Source organism: Pseudophryne corroboree, chromosome 2 (assembly GCF_028390025.1).
Source record: "Pseudophryne corroboree isolate aPseCor3 chromosome 2, aPseCor3.hap2, whole genome shotgun sequence".
Taxonomy (NCBI): domain Eukaryota; kingdom Metazoa; phylum Chordata; class Amphibia; order Anura; family Myobatrachidae; genus Pseudophryne; species Pseudophryne corroboree.
In genome coordinates, this window is record NC_086445.1 from 747,300,029 (window position 1) to 747,323,917 (window position 23,889).

The 23,889-nt window shown below is 48.0% G+C and overlaps 1 long non-coding RNA gene across 1 annotated transcript; it reads left to right on the plus strand.

Moving 5' to 3' along the window:
- The first annotated feature begins 1,349 nt into the window (after nt 1–1,349).
- Nucleotides 1,350–23,626, plus strand: LOC135051163 (uncharacterized). The gene is made up of 3 exons (XR_010242084.1): nt 1,350–1,614; nt 23,174–23,292; nt 23,382–23,626. It is a non-coding gene; the product is annotated as an uncharacterized LOC135051163 (long non-coding RNA).
- Nucleotides 23,627–23,889: the final 263 nt, after the last annotated feature.

A 23,889-nucleotide genomic window follows, 5' to 3' on the forward strand; every position in this document is an offset into this window, starting at 1 on the left:
ATATGTAGCAGTACGGTACGGAAGGCCACTGCTGTACCTACCTCTGTGTCGTCAAGTATACTATCCATCCATACCTGTGGTGCATTTCAGTTTTGCACAGTTTGCTGACCACCAGTATATAATATATAGCATTACGGTACAGTAGGCCACTGCTCTACCTACCTCTATGTCGTCAAGTATACTAGCTTTGTCACACAGCGACCTTGGTGCGCCTCTTTTTTTCTTTGCATCATGTGCTGTTTGGGGACAATTTTTTTGAAGTGCCATCCTGCCTGACACTGCAGTGCCACTCCTAGATGGGCCAGGTGTTTGTGTCGGCCACTTGTGTCGCTTATCTTAGTCACACAGGGACCTTGGTGCGCCTCTTTTTTTCTTTGCATCATGTGCTGTTTGGTGACAATTTTTTTTAAGTGCCATCCTGCCTGACACTGCGGGGCCACTCCTAGATGGGCCAGGTGTTTGTGTCGGCCACTTGTGTCGCTTATCTTAGTCACACAGCAACCTTGGTGTGCCTCTTTTTTTCTTTGCATCATGTGCTGTTTGGGGACAATTTTTTTGAAGTGCCATCCTGTCTGACACTGCAGTGCCACTCCTAGATGGGCCAGGTGTTCGTGTCGGCCACTTGTGTCGCTTAGCTTAGTCACACAGCGACCTTGGTGCGCCTCTTTTTTTCTTTGCATCATGTGCTGTTTGGGGACTATTTTTTTGAAGTGCCATCCTGCCTGACACTGCAGTGCCACTCCTAGATGGGCCAGGTGTTTGTGTCGGCCACTTGTGTCGCTTAGCTTAGCCATCCAGCGACCTCGGTGCAAGTTTTAGGACTAAAAATAATATTGTGAGGTGTGAGGTGTTCAGAATAGACTGGAAATGAGTGGAAATTATGGTTATTGTGGCTAATAATACTATGGGATCAAAATGACCCCCAAATTCTATGATTTAAGCTGTTTTTATGGTTTTTTTTTAAAAAAACACCAGAATCCAAAACACACCGAATCCGACAAAAAATTTTCTGTGAGGTTTTGCCAAAACGCGTCCGAATCCAAAACACGGCCGCGGAACCGAATCCAAAACGCTAAACACGAAACCCGAAAAATGTCCGGTGCACATCACTAGTTTATAAGTCATGTTTAGGTTCAGTTATGTGGTGAGGGACAGGATTCACTTCTGTTTGTCCACATATTTTATGACTGGAAGCCGTGGTTTTGTCTATAACATCACCCCCCATCCCTCTGCGGCTGAAAGGAGCCGGGCGCATTGCACTGAAGAAACTGATAATAAACTACAGTTCCCAGCAGCCCTTGCACAGGCTGTAGTTTTCTTCCAGTTTATTCATTGCAGTGCATCCGGCTCCTTGCAACAACAGCTGCAGAGGGAGGGGGTGTTAGGAGGAGACAGATTAAGAGGGATCACAGGGGGCAAGTTACCTCAGCCCCCCAAGTCATTTATCAGCCACGTCCAGTCACAGTGCAGCCAGAGATTCAGTCTGAAAAGGAGGCGGGGCTACAAGGCAATGCACTGTCAATGCCAGGCCAGTCAGCCCAGCCAGCATGGAAGAGAGGAGGGAAGGAGAGTGGAGACCTCACTATCCAGCATCAGCCTGAGCCTGCCTAAATGGTAAGTGTGACTCAGTGAAGGGGCACTGTATGTACTTATGCATATCTCACAACTTTCATCTAGCAGGCTCGGGATGTTCAGTGGGCATGACCGCATGTCACAAACCCCTTTTATTGGCATTTTGGGGGTGTGCCCAGGGCCTTAACTAGGGGGGGCTAAGGGGGCATGCGCCCTGGGTGCAGGATTTGAGGGGGCGCCAAGGAGTTACAGAGGAACAGGGTTTTTTTTTTACCGCCCTTAAGGCAGCAGACAGCACCCTTGGCAATGTCTCTGACCCACCTGTCTGCCCACAGCTGGCTCCAACACTATGCGGGTGAACTCCAGTACCTGGGATCTCTTCTATGCCGGCTACTGTCTTAAACTCTCTTATTTGCCATGCAGTACTGCGACTAGCGTGCGGTGCACTGTGCAAGCTATAGAAGCGCACTGTGCTCTCAGTTAGCAGTATCAAGCTCCGCTTTGCCTCCCAGATGGGGGGATTTGGTGTAGCTTATAGGGGGATGTGGTGTAGTGATGTAGTGTACCATATAGGGTATGCAGTGTAGTCAGTGGCGGAACTAGCGAGCGGTGGACCCACGTGCGACAAAATGGCTTGGGGCCCTTCCCCCATCCCATCCAAGTCCACCCCCTCACCCCTGGAGAGGATCTGGTGAGGGGGACCTGCTCAGGGAAGTGGATACCTAGCAACAGTGCCGTAACTAGACATTTTAGCACTGTGTGCAAGAAACAGCATTGGAGCCCCACCCCTGCATGCAAAACAGGGGCAGTGCGCGCCGTAGACGTGCGCAAAAATACATAGTGGCGTGGCTTCGTGGGGAAGGGGTGTGGCCACAAAATAATACCAATTCATAAAACGGTGCACAGTAGTCTCCATTATTCAAATTACGCCGCACAGTAGCACCACTACACCAGGTAGAGACCCTTTTACACCTTACGGCGGACAGATTCCTCTTTTTACACATTACAGCAGACAGCGTCCCCTTTTTACACATTACGGCAGACAGCGTCCCCCTTTTTTACACATAACGGCAGACAGCGTGCCCTTTTTACACATAACGGCAGACAGTGTGCCCTTGTTACACATAGCGGCAGACAGCGTGCCCTTGTTACACATAGCGGCACACAGCGTACACTTTTTACAAATAACGGCAGACACCGTGCCCTTGTTACACATAGCGGCAGACAGCGTGCCCTTGTTACACATAGCGGCAGACAGCGTACACTTTTTACAAATAACGGCAGACAGCGTGCCCTTGTTACACATAGCGGCAGACAGCGTGCCCTTGTTACACATAGCGGCAGACAGCGTACACTTTTTACAAATAACGGCAGACAGCGTGCCCTTGTTAAACATAGCGGCAGACAGCGTACACTTTTTTCACATAACGGCAGACAGCATGCCCTTGTTAAACATAGCGGCAGACAGCGTACACTTTTTTCACATAACGGCAGACAGCGTGCCCTTGTTAAACATAACGGCAGACAGCGTACACTTTTTACACATAACGGCAGACAGCGTGCCCTTTTTACACATAATGGCAGACAGCGTCCCCTTTTTACACATTACGGCAGACAGCGTGCCCTTGTTACACATTACGGCAGGCAGATTCCCCCTTTTTACACATTGCGGCAGACAGCGTGCCCTTGTTACACATTACGGCAGACAGCGTGCCCTTGTTACATATTGCGGCAGGCAGATTCCCCCTTTTTACACATTGCGGCAGCCAGATTCCCTGTTTTTACACATTGTGGCAGGCAGACTCCCCGTTTTTACACATTGCGGCACACAGTCCCCCTTTTTTGTAAGAAAGAAAGAAAGAAAGAAAGAAAGAACGAACGAAAGGACAGAAAGAAAGATGAATTATACTTACCCTCTCCACTGGCTCAAGCTCCTCGGTGCAGCGTCAGACGATTCCCGGGCAGTAGAGGAGGTGGAGGAGGGAGCCGCAGCAGCGCTGTGTTATTGGTGGAGGCGCTGCTGCTGCTGCCCCTCTGCTTCACTATAGGCTGTTCTCGGAAGACAGCCTATAGTGAAGCAGATGGGCAGCAGCAGCAGCGCCTCCACCAGTTGCAAAGCGCTGCTGCGGCTCCCTCCTCCACCTCCCTCCTCCTCCTTCCCCCGTACCGCTGCTCCTCTCATCTCCGGGCGGCTGTGCGCTGCGGGCAGCGGTTGCCCGCAGCGCACAGCGGCATGTAATGAGTCAGTTTGACTCATTACATGCTTGGGCCCCTGGACAGAGGCAGGCCCCAGTGCAACGCACTGCTTGCACTGGCGGTAGTTCCGCCTCTGAGTGTAGTAATGTATTGCAGTATATAGGGGCATGCAGTGCACTGATGTGGTGTAGCATATAAGGGGATGTAGTGTAGTGATGTAGTGTAGCATATAGGGTATGTAGTGCAGTGCATAGGGGCATGTAGTGTAGTGACGTAGTTCAGCATGTAGGGGATGTTACTAGTATAGTGATGTAGTGCAGTGGATAGGGGAATGTAGTGCAGTGACGAAGTGTTATGATATAGTGCAATGTATGGGGACACACAGTTGTGAATGCTGATTTGCATACAGGATAAAAAGCTATACCTTTTACACTGAAATTCGAGCAGCTGTGGCTGCTGGATACAGGACAGAAGAAAACAATACCATTTACACTGAAATTCAAGCAGCTATGGCTGCTGGATGTAATCTTTAACATACGTACTTTTTACTAACTTAGCGTACACACACACCGACACGCCGTGAGCACAATATAGCTACACGTGTGCCTGAAGTACACTTATAACCTTAGCAGGGAGAAGACACAACACCAATTGTATTTAAGATGTTGGGATCCGTCCCACCAACATATAATTGATAAAAGGGGGTTACAACAACACTACAATCATACTAACAGAAAAGAGGATACAATGCAATGGTACAAAAGTTTGGTTTCGCCGGCGCCACCAGGTCCCGGTGCTCAGATCAATCAGGCATGATGACCCTTCAGAGAGAGAGTGACCGGCTAGGCTGCTTTGGCTTTTATACATTTGGTCAAAACACAATACAATAGAAACTGTAACCTCTTCATCCATAGGTCAAAGGGTTGGTCGTTTACAGTACAGGAGGGGTCATAGGTTGATTTGAAAAGGTGGGCGATGTCCGTTCCAGGTGTGTTTGCAGTTGGTCTCCACTGGGTTCCCGCCGAATATCAGAATACAGTAAATACAGAATAATAGTAATATTCTGTTCCTGCGCATAATTATGCGCAGGAGCAAGCTATCTTCTGCAAACTGCTACCGGAATGTTGCACTTAAAATACCCTACAGTTGGATACCAAACACCACCTTATAACCTAATGCTGTCCCCTCATATCCTGTAAAGGTGAATCCCTTTGTTGCTGTTCCATTTAAACAAGTATAAATTGCGGGTGCGGTGCATGTGGGCTATGTGTACATTGTACACTATGTGGATTTAATATATGATATGTTTTTGTGGTTTTTCCATGCGAGTACAAATGCTACCGTAATTACTCATACCACGCTCGACCACGCGAGCGGTCATACGCAATTTGCAAATATGTGCACGCACGGCAGAACAAGTACGCGCACGGAGGCCATCTGTGTGTAGTTTGTACGTGATGTGTGTACTGAAATATTTTCGACTTTGACACAGTGGAGCTTGTAGTTGAACACACTGGCAGGGCATGTGACGCATACTGTAGGGCATTTGAGGCACATAGGGGAATATTGTCCAATAGTATCCCCTGTTTTCAAATTTCCTGGTAATCTGATATTTTAGTCTGACAGAGTTTGTTATACACTTGTTTTTTTTTTTTTTTTGGGGGGGGGAGGTTTGGGGGGGGCGCAAACTATTGCCTTATTTATTTTATTTGTTACCAGTTATTTATATAGCGCACACATATTCCGCAGCGCTTTACAGAGAATATTTGCTCATTCACATCAGTCCCTGCCCCAGTAGAGCATACAATCTTTTACTCACTATCACATGTACACGCACACACATTCATGCTAGGGTTAATTTTGTTGGGAGCCAATTAACCTACCTGTATATTTTTGGATTGTGGGAGGAAACCGGAGTACCCGGAGGATACCCACGCAAGTACGGGGAGAATATACAAACTCCACACAGTTAGGGCCATGGTGGGAATCGAACCCATGACCTCAGTGCTGTGAGGCAGTAATGCTAACCATTACACCATCCGTACTGCCTTGCCACGGGTGACAAAAATCCTAGTTTCGGCCCTGGTGTGCCCAGCACTCCCCGAGCAGCTGGGAAGCCCCCTGCTCCTCTCCCAGCACTGAATAGATGTCGTGCACGAGCGCACAGCATCTATTCAGAGATCACTTTGCTGCTTTGCAGAGCAGAGCAGTGGGTGATCAAAGCCTTCCCTCAACAGCCCCCCCGCCCGCGGGACACTGCTGCCCGCTGGTGGGACAGCCGGACAATGTCCGAATAACAGGACTGTCCTGCTGGAATCGGGACATTTGGGAGGTATGTATGTATACAGTATGTGTGTGATTACGCTCTCTCCCTCACCTATCTCTGTCCTCTCTCCCATTTCTTTCTCTCCTCTCTCTCCCTATTAGGTGACGTGATGAGGGGTACTACTGTGCAGTGTAATTAGAATTAGTTTGCACTACTGCTTGGCGCAGTTGTAATTTTTTTATTAGTTCATTTGTATTTTTATAATTGTTTTATTTTATTTAATTTTTTGTTTTTATTATTTATATTTTAAAAAAAATATCTTTTTTTTTGGGGGGGGGGGGTGCCAAATTTTTGCCGAATAACCTAGTTTCGGCCCTAATTAAATTGACTAGAAAATAACTTGAATTGGTCCTGGACTACCAACCCAGGGCACCCTAAAGGGCCATACTGATGTGGAGATTTCCCCAGAGATGTGTGCTGAGCGATCTGTCACAGACTGCTCAGCACACATCTCTGCCCCTGCTCAGCACAGCGCGATGTGCCGAGTGAGGGTGTGTGTGTGTGGGGGGGGGGGGGGGAGCGCTCATTTCATCCAGCGGTGAAATGAGCGGCCTGCTAGATTGTCGCCGGCACCCCTACACACAGAGCGAGTTCCGCTAATTTCTAAGCAATCTGGTCAGATTACTTAGAAATTAGCTGAACGTCGCTCTATGTGTACCCCCCTTAAGTACACAGTTTAAGAACCACTGCATTATGGTATTACCTTGGGTATCTGGTCACTCCAATCCACACATTACTTTGCAGTACTCTACCATTGCATTTGCCCGGTGGGCTTTTCATGTCCCAGTCTGACACAGGTGACATGTTCAGCATAAATCTAAAGGGCCATACACACTAGACGATGTCTCCTGGGCCAGGTGGTTGGCGGACGCCCAAACACACTGAGCGATATGACCGCTCATATCGCTCAGTGACGTCATGCAGCGGGCGGCTGTGCACGTAGCTCCTGGTCAACAGTCTAGATCGAGCATGCATGCACTGCCGACAGCGACGATCGTTGCTGACCTGCAGGGCCGCACATCGACCGTCACTGGCAGCATACACACTTGCCATGAAAATGAGCGACGACGCTCAGAAAGGGGGGAAATAAGTGACGTCGCTCATTTTCTCGAGTGGGTGTGGGCCTTAAGTGCCATTTTGTTGTCTCTCCTCCACAACCATTTTGTTCTGCTTCATACTGCCGTCTCAACTAAGCAGTGCTTCTTGATAAACTATTGTTTATACATATTTTATTTATCTTTCTATTTTTTAAGGTTTTACAATAAGCAAGAAGCAGCAGCCTAGTTAGGTACCGTATATACTCGAGTATAAGCCGACTTTTTCAGCACTTTTTTTTGTGCTGAAAAAGCCCCCTCGGCTTATACTCGAGTCAGTGCTGGCAGTGCAGTGGGAAGGAGGGACTAAATTAAAGGAAGTACCCGTTCGTGAGCTCTCATTGGCTCACGAACCGGCACTTCATTTAACAGACCCACCGCGGCCGCCGGAGACTCAGGAGGGACCCAGGAGAGGAGCGCGCTGTGCCCTCCGTGTCCCTCCTTCACAAGACAACGCGGGAGCGGCGGAGGGTAAGTTATAGCAGGCACTGGGGGAGCATATTTGGCACTTGGGGGGGGGCATATGTGGCACTGAGGGGGCATGCATATCTGGCAGTATGAGGGCATATCTGGCACTGTGGGGGTATAACTAGCACTGTGTGGGGGCATATCTGGCAGTGTGAGTGCATATCTGGCACTGAGGGGGCATGCATATCTGGCAGTATGAGGGCATATCTGGCACTGTGGGGGCATATCTGGCACTGTGGGGGCATATCTGGCAGTATGAGGGCTGTGTACGACTAGAGCTGCATTTCCCACCCTAGGCTTATACTCGAGTCAATACGTTTTCCCAGGTTTTTGTGGTAAAATTAGGTGCCTTGGCTTATATTCGGGTCGACTTATACTCGAGTATATACAGGTATATACGTTGCCAGCTAAAGATTAGGCACCAAGTATTGTTTGTTCTATCTCCTTATTCTCCCTGTATTTGTTACTCTTAAACTGCTTTGCTCTGCACTGATTCTGCTGGTATTGCATTGTATACATCTTGTGCCTCCATCACACTGTATTTCTTTGCCTCTGTTACATTTTGCTCTCTTGTATCCTACCACATTTCATGCCCTATTTATCTATACCACCACTGCTTACCAATTAGGGAGGCCAATTCCTGGGATCGGGATCGGCGGGATCCCGGGATTTGGGCCCAAAAATGCCGGAATTTGAATCCCGGGATTGGAGCATCCAATCCCGGGATTCACAGGATTACACTGCGCATGTGCGGGAGGGAGGGTGTGTAAGTATTACTACTTACAATTAGGCGGGAGGCGGTAGTTCAAATGTGGCGCCGGCCGCCAGCCAATCAGAGCTGGCGGACCGGCAGCCAATCAGGGAAGCTGCAGCGGCAGCCAATCAGGAGCGACTGCTGCGGCCGCTTCCCTGATTGGCTGCCGGTCCACCAGCTCTGATTGGCTGGCGGCCGGCGCCACATTTGAAGTGCCGCCGCGTTCAGCGTTTGTCTATGGCTGCCGCCCGCCTAATTGTAAGTAGCATTACTTACATCCACCCTCCCTCCGTGCAGTGCTAACAGTCTCCCTCCCGCGCCGCTACCAACCCTCCCCGCTACCTACATCCTCCCGCACCGCTAACTACACCCTCCCGCACCGCTACCTACACCCTCCCGCACCGTTACCTACACCCTCCCGCATCACTACCTACATCCTCCCGCACCGTTACCTACACCCTCCCGCACCGCTACCTACACCCTCCCACACCACTACCTACACCCTCCCGCACCACACCGCTGCCTACACCCTCCCACACCGCTACCTACACCCTCCCGCACCGCTACCTACATACTCCCGCCCAGCTACCTACACCCTCCCGCACCACTACCTACACCCTCCCTCCCTTCCGCGCCGCTACCTACACCCTCCTGCACCACTACTTACCCTCCAGCGCTGCTCCCTACACCCTTCTTCACTGATCCCTACTGCAATCCCGGGATCCCGGGAATCCCGGGATTGAGCGTTTTTCAATCCCGAATCCCGGGATTGAAAAAACGGCCTGGGATTGGCCTCCCTATTCCCAATGTTCTCCCTTTTCTCATTACATGTTCTCTTGCCACCCTCTATGCCCCCTTTACTTTTATCTCTTGCCCTATTTCCTCCCTATACCCCATCCTCTTGTTGCCCCACCTCTTCCTTCTTATTTGCTTGCTTCTCACATCTGCTCACCCTCTTGGCTCTTTCCCTGCCTTCTGTAATATCCCTACTCTCTCCCACTGTCACTCATCCCTCCATACCACTGAACCACGCATGCCGACTCTCCTGCCAATTGATTACTTCCTCCCACTCCTACTTCCAAGATTTTCACATGCTGCATTCTCTACCTCTCCCCCTCAGACACTCCACCTCTCTACAAAACTTCAAACGGGCTCTCAAGACCCTCTTCTTCACCAAACCCAGCCAAATCTCATCCTAACCCTCTTTTCCGCGCTCTCTGTCTACTCCATCTGTGTCACCCCTGTCTGTCTGCCCCTCCCCTTTGGAATGTAAGCTCTCACGAGCAGGGCCCTCTTCCCTCATGTGCTTATCCTTTTCTTACTTTAATAATCTTCATCTGCACCAAATCCCATGGTTTTCTGCCACCCTGATACTTAGGTCAATTTTATCTGCTGATGTAGCTATGTTTAGTTACCCTGTACTTTTCCTATATTGTCTTCAATTGTTAGTCGTGGTTTCCTGTTTTGATTATTTGTTTATGTACTCTGTAATTGGGCGCTGCGGAACCCTCATGGCGCCATTAAAATAAAGGATAATAATGATAACCATCTCAATGCACAAAAAACCCTTCCAACCTCACCCCAGTCCCCCTGTTACACCCTCCTTTCTCCTGTGCCCTCTGAAATGCTAGATCAGTTTATACAAATTGGCCTTCATCCATGACCATTTAATTTGGACTACATTCCCTGGTAATGTAAGGAATACTGTTATAGTGCTATTTGTACTAGTGGATACATTTTTGTTTCCTTTTTTACTAATATTTTGCACAGAAACAAAACACCTATTATATAGCTATTGAACATGGCAAATTAAAAATAATTAAAGATATTACATTATTCTACAAAAAATGCATGCTACCCTTATTTAATAATAATAATCCTTGCCACTGGAAAAACTAAAAACACATTCATGCAATTAGTGCACGAGGGAACAAAGAAAGCTGAAGCGGAGTTTGCATACTGTAAGCTGTTTATGCAGAATGCCTAGAAGACACATCAGCGATCACTCTTGCTGTAAATCCCAGTGCTTTGTGCTCTCAGTCTCATTTGCTTAAGTTTATGTTGTCAGTGATTTTCATTAAATATACATTTATATATTTGCTTCATTTTGAGCCAGCTGGCTGAAGCCAGAAATAGAGCCATGTAAATTATGCACAATGAAGTATGAGTTGTAAAACGCAAGCACAGGATGCATACAACAGAGCGTCATCATCTTGACCTGTCAGCTTGTTCTGTATGAAACATCTCGGGCAGCTGAGTGTCTCTCGTCAAACTCTACTCCACATTAAATACATTCTCCTAGCTTTCTGCCATTGTAATTCCTCTTAATTGAGAGTGAGGGGAGATGAATAGGTTTACAATTGAGAACAAAGGGCTTGCCAGAGAAAAGATTAATAAGCATTCTGCTTATGCTACCATTTGACATTAATTATGATTTTCTACTGGGTAGCATATCCCTGAAGGATGCAGAGACAGCCACCAAACAATGAAAGACGCACACATTAACGTAACATGTCCTTGGTTTATAAATAATTTCAAAGGTTTCAAATATCAGACCAGAAATACACAAATTTGACCTCCATTTCAGTATTCCAGTTAAGTAAAAACCTTTCCATTCAGCCTCATTAATAGCATTATGTTCAAATAAACTAAAAAAAACCATAGATGTACAGACAGATTGATATATCCCAGTAACAGAAACACACAGAAGCAGTGTTTACTGAAAATAGGTTCTGGACCTATAGGAAAAGAAAATGACTATAAGAGATAAGGTAATAGCAAGATCCAAAGCAAGAGAAGGTAGTTGTTGTTTGATAGACAGGGGTCAAATCACAGAATATACTCTTCCTGAGAGCCAGGGGCCAAATGGAGAGAGGGTAGACGTACAAGAGTCATCTGATAGCAAAGGGTCGGACAAAGATACAGTGAGTAGGCAGTAATAGAAGAACAGCAATCAAAGTGCTGACTCAAGGAGAGAAAATGGCAATGTGTTATTACCAGGAAGATGCTTATTTAGGCCTGAAAAAGTCTTTGGGCCTGTCAGATAATTACTAGCAGCAGATCATTAGGTCGCTGTCTGATGAAGGTTTGCACAAACAAGATAAAAAGAATGCAGCAGATTATTAAAAGAGACTGTGACTAGCTGCACGAAGGCGACACTGCTGCAACACAAAGTTAGTAGTTTGTGTCCATCAGTGATGTCAGGCAAACATTACATCAACATTTCCCAACTCTAGTCCTCGGGAACCCCTAACAGTGCATGTTTTACAGATCTCCTAAGTATCACAAAATAAATAAATAGAACCACATCCAGATCTTTTCAAATGTGCCAGCCAGTCAGAGATACACCTGTGCTCTCACTAATACCCCTTTCAGACATCAGACCTAGCACGCCGGCAAATTCCCGTGTCTGAGCTCCATGACCCTGGTCAAGAGAAGGGTCGTGGACCCGGGACTTACCAAAATCCCAGGTTCACGTGCATAAACCCAGGATTTTGATGCATGTCTGAAAGGGGTTTTAGAGATCTAGAAAATAAGCACTGTTAGGGGTTCCCGAGTACATACCTCCCAACTGTCCCGATTTTCGCGGGACAGTCCAGTTTTTTGGGGACTGTCCCGCTGTCCCACCCGCGGGCCGCAGTGTCCCGCGGTGGGGGGGGCAGTTGGGAGGCTCCTGCACGCGCTGCTCTGCTTAGCAGAGCAGCGATGAATAGACGCTGTGCGCATGCGCACAGCGTCTATTCAGTCCAGACAGAGGGAGAGAGGGCATGCCAGCAGCTCACGGAGCGCTGGGCATGCCCCCTCAATGACGAAATCGGGGGCGTGGCTCGCGATCGCGGGTCCTCCCACGAGGCCACGCCCCCTTCCCCATAGGCCACGCCCCTTTTTGGGAGCGCGCACGGCTTCGCCGCGCGTGTGTCCCTCTTTGCAAGCGGCTAAAGTTGGGAGGTATGCGAGTACTGGAGTTAAGAACCCTGCATTACATGATTTACATGATTTAACTAACTTAGCCAACTGATGATTGTTCAGTATAGCTTTCCCCCCAAATGAACAATTTGAAGTCAGGCAGACACTTTTGAATTAAAAACATAAAAAAACTATGTTAGCCCCCCCCCCCACACATTCTTACCAGCACTAGCACTTTCAGCACAGTGATGGTTACCCCTAATTCAAGAAAACAAATTACATGGGGTTCTCCTTATATTTTGGCTTTACTAGCCTGGGTAGATAAACCATAGTGGGTGAACCTACAGTGGTGGGGTCCCCCCACCCTGGTTGCAAACCAGCCTCGGTTAACTTGGCATTAAGGCTGGTTTCCCTAGGTGCATCAAATCCACAGAAATTATGCAGATTATGCTTCTGGGCTCCTGAGGCCAAGTATGAAAAAGCCCATTGTCATGCAGGGGTAAAAGACAAAAAAAACCACCTCTTACATGTGGAATTATTTCTGCCCAAATCTGTACAACAATTTTCAGGTCATCTGTACCATTTATAAAGCAAGAGTAAGTAGAGGTAGGGACCTTAACCATCTAGGAACCTCCACCCTGTTACGTCACTTGCTGCACTTTCATCTAAAGTTTTTGTCAAATTCAGAAACTTTGGCTAAAAACATAACAATCAACCAGCATCACCTAGCTCCTGTCACGATCTAGGTAATTCCTTATCAGTATTTACCTTCCAAATGCCTCCTGAGACTGTCCCAGTGTTCCAAGCCTGGATTCCATCTGCACTGTCTGTGTGCAGCACGCTGCATCTCATTGTCTCAAATCTCTTTACTGTGATTCTGGCAGCTTCATGGTTAAAGCTCACATTCAAGTTACAAACAATCTATCCCTCCAAAAGCTACCATGGGCGCAGCCATGTTTTCCTAATCACATGTTACCTTTCAGCCTATCAGCTGCACTCTGCTCTCAGCCTGATTAAACAGCAGCTGCACTCTGGTCTCTGGTTAATCAGCCAGCCAATCCCTGCTTCCCAGCAGGTATAAATATCCTGTTCCTGGGGTGGAAAGAGGTCAGTGCTTCAATTGTCTTCAGTGATTCCAGTGTGCAGTTCTCCCATGGACTTTCTCTGCAGTACAGCCTGACTCCCTGGTGATTACACTCTGCAGTGTAACCCGACACTCCAGTGAATAACCCTCTACAGTCTACCCTGATTCACCTGTGTCTGAACTCTGGCTTTCCAGCAGCTTATTCTCCAGCGATCCCCAGCATCACTTCATGCTTCACCTGTGCTTCTAAGTACAATAGTGCATTTCTATCTGCGAACCCCAGCTTCACTCAAAGCTTACCAACGATCCCAAAGTAACCATCGGAGTTCCGTCATCGTTTCCAAGTCACCATCGGTGTTCCGTCATCGATCCCAAGTATTTCTCTGAACTGTGTTTCCTATTACCAGTACCAAGTCATCAGTATTCCTCTAAACTGTGTTTAATAAAACCTTTGAACTTTCCCTTGTTGTCGTGGTCACGCCTTCGGGCATTTGTTCTAAAGGTTCCCTGCATGTCCAAGAACCCTGTACTGCCTCCCAGGTACACATATATACCTCAGCCCCTACAACTGAGGCTTCCCCCTGGTCAGCACCAGCCCTCAGTTGTGACAGTAAGCACTGACCTAATGGATCCGGCTGGAGACCAGGTCCAAGCGACCAGGCCGATGCAAGAACTTGCAGCCTGCCTTGAACGTCAGGAGACTGCACAGGGCCATGTGATCCGCTGTCTCCAGGACCTCTCCTCTCGGCTGGATGGAATACAAGTAACCCTCCGTGGTTCAGGGGCGTCCAGTGTGCCGACTGCAGTACCTTTGGTGGTATCCCCACCCACCATTCCCGTTTCTGCTCCTTGTCTCCATTTACCGACACCTGCCAAGTTTGATGGTTCCCCAAAAGCCTGTCGGGGTTTCCTAAATCAGTGTGATATATATTTTGAGTTACAGCCTGGCAGTTTCCCAACTGACCGCACCAAGGTGTTATGCACACCAGTGCCTGCAGGAATGTACTGGTGTCTGAACGGATAGGGATGCAAAACAAATGAACTCACAGACAGACTGGGGAATATGACATTACATACACAGAAGGTGATAGGGTAACAAAATAAACACAAAGTGAACAGAGAAGCCCAGAGGCTAAGAAACTGGGTGTCTCCCTATTATTAGGAATGCTCAGATGAAAAAAGCAAGATGTGTTTTAATACGTAGAGAACCCGAAATGCTGTTGCTAAGGGCAACAGCAAAACCCTAAAGGGTTACCAACGGGTGTGGCAGTAAACTCCTTGGTCAGAGATGGAATGATAGACACAAGCAGAGTCTCCACAATCCTAATCCTCACTTGCAGTGCACAGGTTCAGCTTACTGCCACTAAACTGAATACCTGAACACCTTGCACAGTGAGACAGGATTTAGGCAGGCAGTCTGAGAATACAGCCGCAAACCTGCTAAGTTCACAGAGTAGCAAAAGAACCCCAGCAGGTTAAACGACTGACTCCAGTCTTACTGCTAGGTCTGGATTGGCAGAGTGTAGTACCAAATCCCCAGGCCTATTTGCAGTAAGCAACAACAAATACAAAGCTACACAGTACTGGCTAACTTTCAGGAACTGACTAACCAACAAAGATTCAGCAGCATCTGCTTAACCTGAGAAGAGGCCTTATAAAGCAGGTGCTGTCCACGCCCCACTCAGACCTCACAGACTGTGAGCACAAAAACCAGCACCGGATCCCCTGCCGTGCACAGAGCCTGTAACCACTGCACAGCAAAAGACCCGAACCGGAGTATCAGCTGCGCTCAGGTTACTCCGCTAGCACTTGTCTCCCGGTTGCCATGATGACGTGGCAGCACAGGGCAGGAGACCCTAACAGTACCCCCCCTCTGACGAGGGGTCAAAGAACCCCTACCACCGGGTTTATCGGGGAACTGCGAGAAGAAAGAGCGTATCAGTCTGGGGGCATGAAGATCACAACTGCGCACCCACGACCGCTCCTCCGGGCCATACCCCTTCCAGTGCACCAAAAATGACAGCCGACCCCGAACCATCTTGGAGTCAAGAATCCTTTCAACAACAAACTCCTTCTGGCCACGTATCAGAAGAGGAGAAGGTCTTCCACTGGAAGAAGGATTACTAATCGCCCGTTTTAAAAGGGAACAATGAAATGTTTTATTGATACCCAAAGAACGGGGCAGGTCTATCTGAAATGCCACCGGATTGATTACCCTGGTGATCTTATAAGGGCCGATGAACCGGGGGCCTAACTTATGAGATGGCTGTCTCAACTTCAAATTCTTGGTAGACAACCAGACGAAGTCTCCTAATTTGAAGCTGCAGGGTCTTTTCCGCTTATCAAAAACCCTTTTGGTCACTAATGACACAGACACAAGGGCTTTCTTCACTTTCCTCCAAATACCTCTAAGGACAGAAACCACAGAGGAACCACCAGGCGTGGAGTCCAGGGGGTCAAAAGAATTGGCCTTAGGATGATGCCCATACACACAAAGGAAGGGAGAGATCCCTGTAGCAGAGTGAGCCGCGTTGTTATAGGCAAACTCCGCCATGGACAGATGAGCAACCCAGTCAGTCTGACACTTGGAGACATAACACCTGAGGAACTGCTCCAAGGACTGGTTCACCCTTTCAGTCTGCCCATTAGACTGCGGATGGTAGCCTGACGACAAGCTGACAGAAATCTGGAGATCGGAACAAAATGCCCTCCAGAATTTGGCCACAAACTGGGATCCGCGGTCAGAGACCACATCAAATGGCAACCCGTGGAGACGCACAACATGCAGCATAAATAATTCAGACAGGCGTCTGGCCGATGGCAGCCCAACCAGTGGAACGAAGTGCGCCATCTTCGAAAACCTGTCAACGACAACCCAGATGGCTGTCATCCCCGAGGATTTGGGCAAGTCCACCACAAAATCCATTGAAATGTGGGTCCATGGCTTAGATGGGATAGAGAGTGGATGTAATGGGCCAACAGGAACCCCTCTAGGAGTCTTATTTCGGGCACAGATGTCACATGCCCGAACCCACTGATCCACATCCTTAGCCACCGAGGGCCACCACACCGCCCTAGATAGCAACTCCCGAGTTCTGGCAATACCCGGGTGACCTGCTGACTTCTTGGCATGGAATTCCAGGAACACTCGCTGTCTTAACCTAGGAGGCACAAACAAAAGACCTACCGGAAGGTCTGGAGGAGCCTGCTCCTGTGCTCTAAGGACTAATGACAAGAGGTCCTGGGTAATGCCCACTTTAATACATGATGGGGACACAATGGGCAACGGCTCCTCGGTGGTCTCCTGGATTGGAGCAAAACTCCGCGAGAGCGCATCAGCCTTGATGTTTTTTGACCCAGGGCGATATGTTATCAAAAAATTAAAGCGAGCAAAAAACAAAGCCCATCATGCCTGCCTGGCATTGAGCCGCTTCGCTGACTCTAAATATGCCAGATTCTTATGGTCGGTGAGAATTGAGACCACAAACTTAGCCCCCTCAAGCCAGTGTCTCCACTCCTCGAGTGCATCCTTAATAGCCAACAATTCCCGGTTACCCACGTCATAATTCATCTCGGCAGGCGAAAATTTACGGGAAAAGTAAGCACAGGGATGAAGGCGATTATCAGACACTCCCATCTGAGAGAGCACTGCCCCATTACCCATCTCAGAGGCATCCACCTCCACCACAAAAGGACGCTCTGGATCTGGGTGTCGCAGCACCTTGGCCGAGACAAATGCCCTTTTGAGACGGGCAAAAGCCGCTTTAGCCTCACAAGACCAGTGAGCAACATCCGCCCCTTTCTTAGTGAGTGCCACCAAGGGCGCCACTATAGACGAAAATCCAGCAATAAATCGTCTATAAAAATTCGCAAAGCCCAGGAAACGCTGAAGCGCCTTCAAACTAGTGGGCTGCACCCAATCCAGGACTGCCTGTACCTTGGAACCCTCCATTTGGAAACAATCTGGGGAGATAAGATATCCTAGAAATGCGATTTGCTGAACTTCAAATTCGCACTTCTCCAGCTTCGCCCCAAGCCGGTGGTCTCTGAGTTTCTGGAGGACTAAGCGTACATGCTTCCGATGTTCCTCCAGGGAATGGGAGAAGATTAGGATGTCATCTAAGTATACAACTAAGAATCTATCCAAATATTCCCTGAGTACATCGTTCATGAAATCCTGGAAGACTGCCGGGGCATTACAGAGCCCAAAAGGCATCACCAAATATTCATAATGCCCTGAGTGGGTATTAAAGGCAGTCTTCCATTCATCCCCCTCTCTTATTCGGATTAGATTGTACGCCCCGCGTAGGTCAATCTTAGAAAAAATGGTGGCAGTACGAAGCTGGTCAAACAAGACCGAAATGAGAGGCAGTGGGTATGAGTTTTTAATCGTGATACGGTTCAATTCCCTGAAGTCGATGCAGGGTCGCAACGAACCGTCCTTTTTACCCACGAAGAAGAACCCCGACCCAACTGGAGACTGTGAAGGTCTGATAAATCCCTTAGCCAAGTTCTCCTGAATGTACTCTGCCATAGCCTGAGTCTCAGGACGTGACAGGGAGTACAACCTGCTCTTGGGAAGCTTAGCATTTGGCAACAAATCAATGGCACAGTCATAGGGGCGATGGGGAGGTAGTACCTCTGCAACTTTTTTGGAGAACACGTCCGCAAAATCTGCATAACACCCTGGCAAACTTAGCTGCGAGAGCCTGACTGGAAGGCTCAAGCAACTCCTGAAACAATCAGTACCCCAACTAAGAATCTCCCCAGAGACCCAGTCAAATTGAGGATTGTGGGCCCTTAACCAGGGTAACCCCAACACCAATGGGGCAAAAGTTCAGACAGTCACATAAAAGGACAATTTTTCAGAGTGTGTGGCTCCAATAAACAAAGAAATCTGGCTAGTGCAAGAGGTAATTTTACCTTGGGATAATGGTTCCCCGTTTAACCCACAAATCTCAATTTCCGATGCCAAGGGTACTAAGGGAACAGAGTGTTTCAGGGCGAATTGGCGGTCCATAAAAACCCCGTCGGCCCCACTGTCCACAAAGGCCTCAGTCTTGACAGTTTGACCGAGGATCTTCAAGGTCACCGGAATGATAAAAGTCTTCTTGGGAAATTCTGACTTCTGGCCTGACAGGATATTTCCCATCACCCTCAGGCCCTGAAGTTTTCCGGCTTTTCTGGGCATGATACTACCACATGACCTTTATTCCCACAGTACAAACACAACCCCTGCTGTCTCCTCCGCGTCTTCTCACGCGAGGAGAGGCGGGTAGCCCCAATCTGCATAGGCTCCTCGGAAAATTCCTCAGAGTCTGAGGTTCCCTTGGGAAAGAAGGAAACCTCGGTCTCCCTTTCAAGCCTACGCTCTCTCAGCCGTCTATCCACCCGGATGGATAACTGCATGAGCTGATCCAAGCTATCAGGCAAGGGATATTGTACCAGTTGGTCTTTTATCTGGTTAGAAAGACCTCTTCGGTACTGGTGTCTCAGGGCTGGGTCATTCCACTGGGTATCATGGGCCAACCTCCGAAACTCCGTACAGTAAACCTCAACTGGCCTTCGCCCTTGCTTAAGGATCGAAATCTGAGCCTCGGCTGAGGCCGTCTTGTCAGGGTCATCATACAACATGCCCAGTGCCGTAAAAAAAGCATCAACACTTTTAAGCGACGGACAGTCAGGCTGCAACCCATATGCCCAGACCTGTGGGTCTCCTTGTAGCAAGGAAATCACTATGCCCACCCGCTGAATCTCCGACCCTGAAGACTGAGGCCTAAGCCGGAAGTACAGCTTGCAGCTCTCCTTGAAACAAAAGAACTGCGAGCGATCTCCAGAAAAACGATCCGGGAGATTTACTTTCGGCTCCTTAACCCCTGAAGGTGCTGCTGCTGCGGGAGTTCCGCCAGCGGCCTGGGAGGTGTGCATTTTAATGGACAAATCATTAAATTGTCGAGTCAGGACCTGCACCTGATCGACCACCTGTTGCAACGTATTTTGAGGGGTATGCTCAATATTCCCACAAAATTTCAACAGGAGTATTAGGCTGCTGAATATGTTATGCACACCAGTGCCTGCAGGAATGTACTGGTGTCTGAACGGATAGGGATGCAAAACAAATGAACTCACAGACAGACTGGGGAATATGACATTACGTACACAGAAGGTGATAGGGTAACAAAATAAACACAAAGTGAACAGAGAAGCCCAGAGGCTAAGAAACTGGGTGTCTCCCTATTATTAGGAATGCTCAGATGAAAAAAGCAAGATGTTGTGTTTTAATACGTAGAGAACCCAAAATGCTGTTGCTAAGGGCAACAGCAAAACCCTAAAGGGTTACCAACGGGTGTGGCAGTAAACTCCTTGGTCAGAGATGGAATGATAGACACAAGGAGAGTCTCCACAATCCTAATCCTCACTTGCAGTGCACAGGTTCATCTTACTGCCACTAAACTGAATACCTGAACACCTTGCACAGTGAGACAGGATTTAGGCAGGCAGTCTGAGAATACAGCCGCAAACCTGCTAAGTTCACAGAGTAGCAAAAGAACCCCAGCAGGTTAAACGACTGACTCCAGTCTTACTGCTAGGTCTGGATTGGCAGAGTGTAGTACCAAATCCCCAGGCCTATTTGCAGTAAGCAACAACAAATACAAAGCTACACAGTACTGGCAAACTTTCAGGAACTGACTAACCAACAAAGATTCAGCAGCATCTGCTTAACCTGAGAAGAGGCCTTATAAAGCAGGTGCTGTCCACGCCCCACTCAGACCTCACAGACTGTGAGCACAAAAACCAGCACCGGATCCCCTGCCGTGCACAGAGCCTGTAACCACTGCACAGCAAAAGACCCGAACCGGAGTATCAGCTGCGCTCAGGTTACTCCGCTAGCACTTGTCTCCCGGTTGCCATGACGACGTGGCAGCACAGGGCAGGAGACCCTAACACAAGGTTGCTTACATCATCTCCCTCAGTGGCTCCGCCCTCGATTGGGTATCACCTCTATGGGAGAAGTCTGATGCCCTGCTCTCTTCATATGCAGATTTCGTGGCAACCTTCAGGTGCATCTTTGATGAACCAGGTCGTGTGACCTCTGCCTCCTCTGATATCCTCCGGCTACGTCAGGGGACACGAACAGTCGGTAAATATCTGGTACAGTACCAGATCCTAGCGTCCGAACTTTCCTGGAATGATGATGCTCTTTACTCAGCCCAAGGAGGGGCGTCTGTGTCTACAGCCCTAGGAGGGGTATCCAATGTTCAAGCTCTAGTAGGGGCATATGAGTCTTCTCAAAAAGGAGTTTCTGATCTGTCAACCCCAGGAGGGGTGCTGGAGAAAACAACCCTGAGAGAGGTGTCTGATTCATCAACCCCAGGAGGGGTCACCAAAGTTTCAGTCCCAAGGGAAGTATCCAGAGCCAAGTTCCCAGATGGAAATTTTGGTGCTACAGATGCAGTTATGAACTCCTGTTTGCCGTCTTCAGAGAGCACCACCCTGTTGGCATCCAGCATGGACCAGGTCCAGGATGGTCTAACTGAACACTCTGATACCACTCATTCCCGTTCTAACCGGATTCTGACTCCTTCAGTTCCAGCTGATTCAACTGTCTTTAGACTCAATCCGGTTCCATCCGTCTGTCTGAAGATTCCTTCGGTTCCAGCCGATTAAGATATCTCTGGACCCAATCCGGTTCCATCCGTAGGTCCAAAGACTCCTTCAGTTCCAGCTGATTCAACCGTCAATCCGAAGACTCCTCCGGTCCCAGCCGGTTCAAGCTTTTCTGGACCCAATCCGGTCCCATCCGTCTGTCCGGATCAGCCTCCTTCGGTTCCAGCCGATTCCAATACCTTCAGATCTAATCCGATCCTATCCGTCGGTCTAAAGTCTCCGCCGGTCTCAACCGGTTCAAGGTTGTCTGGACTTAATTTGGTCTCGTCCATAGATCCGGTACCGTCTCCTCTGGTCCCAGCCAGTTCAAGTTCATCAGGATTCAATCTAGATCCTTCCATTTGTTCAGGTAAAGAACTTATAAGAAGTGTCCTGGGGCCACTCCTAAAGGAGGGGGTGCTGTCACGATCTAGGTAATTCCTTATCAGTATTTACCTTCCAAATGCCTCCTGAGACTGTCCCAGTGTTCCAAGCCTGGATTCCATCTGCACTGTCTGTGTGCAGCACGCTGCATCTCATTGTCTCAAATCTCTTTACTGTGATTCTGACAGCTTCATGGTTAAAGCTCACATTCAAGTTACAAACAATCTTTCCCTCCAAAAGCTTCCATGGGCGCAGCCATGTTTTCCTAATCACATGTTACCTTTCAGCCTATCAGCTGCACTCTGCTCTCAGCCTGATTACACAGCAGCTGCACTCTGGTCTCTGGTTAATCAGCCAGCCAATCCCTGCTTCCCAGCAGGTATAAATATCCTGTTCCTGGGGTGGAAAGAGGTCAATGCTTCAATTGTCTTCAGTGATTCCAGTGTGCAGTTCTCCCATGGACTTTCTCTGCAGTACAGCCTGACTCCCTGGTGATTACACTCTGCAGTGTAACCCGACACTCCAGTGATTAACCCTCTACAGTCTACTCTGATTCACCTGTGTCTGAACTCCGGCTTTCCAGCAGCTTATTCTCCAGCGATCCCCAGCATCACTTCATGCTTCACCTGTGCTTCTAAGTACAATAGTGCATTTCTATCTGCGAACCCCAGCTTCACTCAAAGCTTACCAATGATCCCAAAGTAACCATCGGTGTTCCGTCATCGATTCCAAGTCACCATCGGTGTTCCATCATCGATCCCAAGTATTTCTCTGAACTGTGTTTCCTATTACCAGTACCAAGTCATCAGTATTCCTCTGAACTGTGTTTAATAAAACCTTTGAACTTTCCCTTGTTGTCGTGGTCACGCCTTCGGGCATTTGTTCTAAAGGTTCCCTGCATGTCCAAGAACCCTGTACTGCCTCCCAGGTACACATATATACCTCAGCCCCTACAACTGAGGCTTCCCCCTGGTCTGCACCAGCCCTCAGTTGTGACAGCTCCCTTCTCTCTGTTAGATACAAGTGCCTGCAATCTCCACAGCCAACACATAATTAACATCCTCAATCATGATCGGTAGTAGTAGTCCTGCATCCAGTTTCATAAGCATGACTGACTACTTTCCTATCAGGGATTTCTCAGAAGGATCCTTGAGTGCTTCTCCTGTTGCTGCAGCTGCTGTGAGTGGATCTTCACCCCAGAAGGGGACCAGGAAGACTACAAACAACTGACTGTTTAACAATCACCCATTTGCACAGCAGATTACTGACGCCATAACAGCTATGCTACTATATGATCTGCATCCAGTATCCAATATTTTTAGACAGTTGATTGAGATACTATGTCCACGGTACCAAATTCCATCTAGATTCCACTTCACTAGAAAAGCAAGCAAGAAGGCCATTACCAATGCCGCCAATTATTAATTTCAAATTTTAGAATCAAACAAATGAAATTACTAATCAGTCCTTCCTTCCACTACATACATACTCTACCTCCCTTGGCCCCTGATCTAGTTATTGCTAAAGATGTGCACCAGACCATTTTTGCTGATTTTGGTTTAGTATTTTTTTTTTAAATCACATGATTTTTGCCTTTTTTGTTCCTAGAGTATTATTAACCCAAATAACATTAATTTCCAGACAATTTTGACCACAGTACAAACAATAGAAAATATATACACAATATATATTTTTAAATGCTGTAATCATCTGTTGAAATTATTTTCAACCTCAATGTACAGTAGGATGATTCCTGAAAGGCATCTTTGACCTGGAAAAGAAGCCCATTGCACTTCTGCTGGGAGTTGTTTGGCAAGAACGGGTGGAGTGCCTCAGGTTGCCTCAATCAGCTTTACGCAAGGTATGTACCATGTAAATTATATGTATGTTTTTGACCAATATACACAACTAATTTTTGTATTGATTAAACATAACTCCACTTTATTACAGACATCCTGACAGCAAGGCTGTGAAATTGAACTGAGTCCTGGCAGCGGCTCCCTTATATGGAATCCAAAACCTGCATGATCCGACCCTTGGATGATGACATTTTTAAATTTCCCAGTACAGCCAAGGAATTGTTCTGCCAAAGTGGAATCGAGGTGGAATTTGGTAGCTGATCCTCAATTAACTGATCAATCCTGATGGCCTACTGCCCATATTACTCCTTCCTCCATCATAAATTTGCTTTGGAATAAATAATAATATTACATTTACTAAATAATCAATCTTCCTTTACCTGCCTTCCAATGCTCCAACTCCCTCAGGACTCTGATCTAGTTCTTGATAAATTAATGCATTGTTGGTTTCTATGTGTTCGTATGGTTCATTGAACTGCCTTCCTGTCTGCCAATGCAGTGTCATTCCTGTTTCCTAGATGTGCCATGTTGGAAGTTTAAGTGACACAAGTATGTGCTGCCCACTGCTGTCGCTTAGCTTAGTCATCCAGCTCATAGGC